This window comes from Cebus imitator, unplaced genomic scaffold (assembly GCF_001604975.1).
Source record: "Cebus imitator isolate Cc_AM_T3 unplaced genomic scaffold, Cebus_imitator-1.0 Scaffold612, whole genome shotgun sequence".
Lineage (NCBI taxonomy): Eukaryota > Metazoa > Chordata > Mammalia > Primates > Cebidae > Cebus > Cebus imitator.
This window is the reverse complement of record NW_016107927.1, coordinates 122,133-128,500: the sequence shown is the minus strand read 5'-3', so window position 1 is coordinate 128,500 and position 6,368 is coordinate 122,133.

The window sequence follows — 6,368 nt, the reverse complement described above, 5'->3', positions numbered from 1 at the left end:
AGACGGGGTTTCACCATGTTGACCAGGATGGTCTCGATCTCTTGACCTCGTGATCCACCCGCCTCGGCCTCCCAAAGTGCTGGGATTACAGGCTTGAGCCACCGCGCCCGGCCTCAGATTTAATTTTTTAAGTCAATGAGTTGCATAAGCTTTTGATTTGCTTTTTGTGAAGTCTCTAAATAAAAATACTGAAATCTTTTTCGAAGCTTCTGCATATCAGTAGACATCCCTTGATGAGACTAACTTGGGGGCCCTCATTTTCAAATGCGCTTGAGTGCAGTTTTGTTCATGTGGAACATTCCACTCTAAGTTATCTTTAGTCAGATTTCACCATTTCTAAAAGACTTTGCTACTTCTGGGACCTAACACTTATGCATGTATAAGCCAGAAGGAACTCAGTTCTTCAGAAATTAAGGATCCAATTTTTACCTCAGATACTGGCTTTGCTCTCAGATCCCTTTGATCAGCTTAGCCAATAATTTTTTTCCTACCTAAGTGTGTAAGAAAACTTTCAGGCCAGGCACGGTGGCTTGCACTTGTAATCTCTGCACTTTGGGAGGCCAAGGTGGGTGGATCTCTTGAGGTCAGGAGTTCAAGACCAGCCTGGCCAACATGGTGAAACCCCATCTGTAAGGCCGGTTGCCTCGCCAGGAGCTTGGACACGCCCATCCCTCTCCGTGCCTGAAAACTACGTCACCACTCCATGGTCCGCACCAAGCCAGCCCTTAAAAAAAACTCACCAAAATTTAAAAGAAGCCCCGCCAAAACCTCCCCAATAGTATTTTGCCCCATCCAGGTCCCACTCCCCCTGGGCAGCCTGCTCACCGGAAATCCCGCCTACTTACCAATAGCAGCTTGTCCCGACCACATCCTGTTCCCTCATAACCAATCAAGACACCCTCACTCGCTATAAAACCCCACGCCTGGGGAATTCGCGGCGACTTCCCTGGCCCCTTTCCTGGGGACCATGGAACCTCGCCAGAGAGTTAAATAAATTGGCATTTAATTTTCTTACACTGGCCTCAGTTTCCTCATTTTAAGCTCGGCAATAACCCTTACACCATCTCTACTAAAAATACAAACAATTAGCCGGGCGCGATGGCAGATGTCTGTAATCCCAGCTATTTGGAAGTCTGAGGCAGGAGAATCACTTGAAACTGGGAGGTGGAGGTTGCAGTGAGCTAAGATTGCGCCACTCCACTCCAGCCTGGGCAACAGGGCGAGACTCNAAAAAAAAAAAAAAAGAAAAAGAAAAAAAGAAACAAAGGGGTAAAACACAAAAGTCCCTGTGAATCTTCAATAGCAAATTTTCTACACCCAGCAATATTACCATTTACTACCAGTTTCTTTCTGACCCAGTCAAATGTAAGAGGCCTTTAACTGAATCCAAGCCAGTTAATTACCAGATCAGATCCATTCCTCGACCCAGTCCAGTTTCTGTCATGACTTCCAAACACAGTTTGGAACAGAAATTTGCTCAAAGAAACTCAGCGAGCTCAAAACACAAATTCGTGGAGCTCCGACATTGGAGAGAGAAATTACCACGACCCCCAGCCGCTCTGAGAGATCAACGGACACAAATGGGTCCTGCGGGTGCCTGGCTTTGGTCACTCAGCTCTCCTGGGGGTCGTTAGAAGCTCTCCTTCAGATCCTGCTCTGACACCATCGGATAAAAGAAAAGCTTCAGCTGAATTAAATTTAAAGGAGTTTAAGTGAGCAAGCAGTGAATGATTCACAAATTGGGCAGCCTTCTGAGCCAGAGTAGGCTCAGAGACTCCAGCACAGCCACGTGGTGGAGGAAGATTTATGGACAGAAAAAGGAAAGTGAAGTGCAGAAAACGGAAGTGAGGTACAGAAATAGTGGATTGATTACAGCTTGGTGTTTGCCTTATTTGAACAGGGTTTGAATAGTTGGCTACATTTGATTGGCCAAAACTCAGTGATCAGTGCGAGTGTAGGCTAGTCTGTTTACACCTCCATTTGTTCTAGTTTATGATATACAGAGAAACTTTTAGGCCGAACTTAAAATATGTAAGGAGGCAGTTTTAGTCTAAAGTTGACTTATTTTTTATTTTTATTTTTGAGATGGAGTCTCAGTCAGTCGCCCAGGCTGGAGTGCAGTGGCGTGATCTTGGCTCACTGCAACCTCCTTCTCCTGGGTTTAAGCAATTCTCCTGCTTCAGCCTCCCAAGTAGCTGGGACTACAGGCCCATGCCACCATGCCTGGCTATTTTTCATATTTTTAGTAGAGACGGGGTTTCACCATGTTGGCCAGGCTGGTCTTGAACTTCGGCCTCAGGTGATCAGTCCATCTCAGCCACCCAAAGTGTTGGGATTACAGGCGTGAGCCACCGTGCCAGGCCAGCTAAACTTGATTTAACAGTTTTTAGGAGAAAGATTTTGTGTATAATGGAATAGTTACTCTAATTATAAACTGCTATTATAACCTCATTTGGATCCGGGAATTTTCTCATGTGATCATGTGATACACACACACACACACACACACACACACACACACACACACACAGATTAATATTGCAATATTCTTTTTTATCTATGTTTGTGTGTCCTTGCAGAACTTTATATAGCCCAGTCGGAAGTGTAGAGAAACTGTATCTGTTTCCGAGTAAAACTGCTCTAGGGGATGGGAAATTTTAAGTTTATTATTTCCATAAGAAAATGGAATGGAGCTTCTTTTCGGGGATGATTTAAAATTATCTGTGGAAAAAATGAGTTGGAGTTGATAATGGAGGATGGGAAAATTTTCATTATTATATTCAGTGAGATAGAAACAAATACGGATTTGCTTAATATTTCTGAAATTGTATTATTGACTGTGATAGATGAGATTACCGTTCAAACATATTTCACTCTTCACCTCTCCATTTCATTGGAAGAGTGTAGTTCCTGGTTGAATTAATGTTGGGCATGGCTCTGACTTGCTTTCGTCTCAGGGCAGGTGGCGGGCAGTTCTCTGCCTCTTGACTGTGCTCAGCCTTGCAGCTTGCTTTGGTCAATGGATGTTAGCAGACGAGACTCACGGAGGAACGGAAATGCCCTTGCAGAGCTAGGCTTGTCCTCTTGAACTGCTGCCAAGTTCATGCATAACACTTCTTTTGAACTTCCCCTTCAGCCTGAGCCCCAGATGGAACATCAGTGGAGCTGCTTAAACCTCAGCGAGAAGCCAGTCTAGTTGGACTCACAGCTTGAAACAGAGTTGCCCCACTGAGCTCAGCCTAGGTCAGCTAGCCCCAGCTGACCTGCAGTCACGTCAACTGTATGCCACTGAGATTTTGTGACTCTTTCTTACTCAGCATTAGCCAACTGATATAATCACCACATTAGGCAAATTTGCTAGAACAACAAAGTTAAGCACAACCTGAGATGGGGAACAGAATAGGGTAAATTCTTTGTTCAAAGCGTATGGTAATCTGGTTCCATATTTTACTTATCCCATCTGTGCCCTTTTTAATAACATGTCTTTGGAAGTGAAGCTGTACATCCAGTGACCATGTAACACTGAGTCTATTGTCCATGTAACATTCAGTCTACTGAACTGTTTTAAAATATTAGTTGAATGACAGTAGACTGAATGAATTTCTATAGTTCCAGAAGCCAGGGAGAAGGATTGGGAGAGTCGATACAAAATGTGCAGGCTGGGCTGCATTGGTATTTCTCTTCTAATATGCTCCACAGAAGGGCGGCTGACCCACTCTGGGTTAAGTTCACTGGTTCACACAAGATAGGGAATACAGGCCTTTAGGGAAATAATGTGCCTTTATCCTTGTCTTTCTCTTATTCTCCATCAAGGGGGATAATGCTGTTCTGGACCGGTCAGACTCAAGGTCATGGATTGGACCATGGGATAAAGTTTTAGTGACAGATGGCAATTTCCTTGAAATAGAGTGGAGGACAAGGGTGGTGGCATTGGTGAGAACAGGGCAGGGAGAAGGCAGTAGGGAAGTCCAGCTTTGCCCTGCAGAGAGGCAGAGGTGGGGGTGGGCAGGGCAGGGCCAGCTGTTTGGGTGGGAGCCAGGGAAGGTGTTGGCTGCCAGCTGACATCTCTTATCTCTGTCCTGGGGCCAGAGTGGGTTATTTTACAGCCCAGCCTCTTTATGGCCTCAGCAGACAAGCAAAGGCAAACAAAGAACAGGTGATCCCGCAGAGCCCAAGGAGACGCCTTCTGCAGCAGGTATGCCCACTTCAGCCGCCCCACTGGCCAGAATCTCTACTTAGAAGGCTCCTAGGAACCCTCCCTCATACCTCCCTCCTACGTGGCTTTTAAAAGACTTTGATGTTATATCCCTATACCTTAATTCTTTGAAACTTCACCAGTTTGTAATGAGCCTGAACCAATCTTGGCTGTATTTTGCAGATGAAGAAACTGAGGCTGTAATGGTTGTAGCCAAACTTCTTTGCTCTTTGTACTATAGGATTTAATTACATATGTTTTCTGGATACTTTCCTTTATAAAGTTGTAATTATTCATTCTTTTTTAAAAGAGAAATTTAAAAAAGGAAACAAAGCCAAAAAATGACCTAAAATCCTAGGGGTCAGGTAGCTCCTGTTAATATTCTTTCCTTCTTTCCCCTGGTCCTATTTTCCAGAGGTTACCACGTTCAATGTTTATTATTTCTGTTTTATTCTACAAAGACGAAGAAAATTTTGACACCTTTAAAATGTAATTTAAATCATCTTAAACTTATAAAAACGTTACAAGTGAAAATAAAGACATTGATTTTTCTGCACCATTTGAGAGCATGATCCTGGCAATTTGCTTGAACACTTTGCTACCACGTTATCTGCAGGCTCCACGGAAGTTTCATCAGCTGTCCCAGGGTACACAGGTTTCGTTACCCTGCCTCTGGTGTCCTTCAATCTGGAACGGTTCTCCCTTCTTTCCTTGACTCCCATGGCCTTATGTTTCCCGATGACAGCCCAGTTATTCTGTAGCGTGTCCCTCACCTGGGGTGAGTCTGATGCTTCCTCGGGGCTGGATTCACTTGCACGCGCCTTCGGCAGGAAGATCACAGAAGCTGTGCTGCGTTCTCCTTGCATCCTGTCATGCAGTGAGTAATTTGACTCTGGGATTAGTGATGGTGTTCGCTATGATCATTTGATTACAGAGGCAACTGCCAGCCTTCTCCACTGTAAGGTGACTCCTCTCTTTATAATAAACAAGTATTTTGTGATGAGGCACACTGAACCATGAAAATATTCCGTTCCTCATCAAACTTTCACTTTATTCCATCATTTACTTATATTGAAATGGACTCAGATTTTTATTTTATTCAGCGGGTTATTATCTGTCATCATTATTATTTACTTTGATGCTCACATGGTCCAAGATTTGGCCATCAAGGGCCCCTTCAAGCCGGATTCTAGGCTTTTCTGGCTTGCAGCCATTATTCCTAGAGTACTTCATTACTTTCTAGTCCCCAAAATCTTTTAGGCTTATCTTGGGCTTTCCCTGCCCCAGCCCTGGAATCAGCCATTTTCTGAAGAAGCCTTTGATTCTTTTAACAGAGAATGGTATTTAGAGATCAATATATGGGTGCTAGGAGTGTTCATTGCTATTGGGGTATCACTGCTCCCAGAATCTCTCAGTGGACAAAGCAAGGGTGTATATGCACGCACACTATTACATCAATATTCATCTCTCTATGTAGAAAACATTGAGCTCAATACTTTCAATTCTAATCAAAACCACAGGGCTCATTCTGGGTTTCTCTCCTTCCATATTCATGACTGCCTTCCCCATAAGTGAGAAAACTGGCTCCAGGCTTTGCTCAGTTGGTTCCCCTGCATGTACCCAATCTTCCATAGCAGGACTCCGCCCCTCCACTCATTCTTCGTGGCTCTGGCATCCACACTTGGTGGTTGTCCCCTTCTGCCGTATGGAATTTCACTTGACAGTACTTGGACTCTAACACCCTGTGCTAGGCCACTGTGCCCCTGCCTTCCTGCATGGCCACGCTTTGTCCTGTTCTGGCTCTGACATAACATGCCAGGCTCCCCAACCCCAGAAGGGTACCATCCTGTGCACATCCAGTGTGCTCATCTCAGAATGCCCAGGCGATGATGGTTACTGCACCACCCAAGCCCATGTGCTGCATACTACTTATGAAGGCACTTGGTTTCTTTTCCCTGCTCATCAGTTCAATCAGCATCTATTACCAGTGTATTGCACCAGCATACCATCTGTGGATTTGTGGGATGTTCAGAAGATCAAGGTCTCTGTAGACCACACTATAACAGCAAGCTGGAGAATGAACATGATCTGGGAGGAGACATTGGCTTTGTACTTCTAACCTGTCAGGTGAAAGCAAACTTCTGCTGGTCTTATTGATATAGATGGGGAGAAA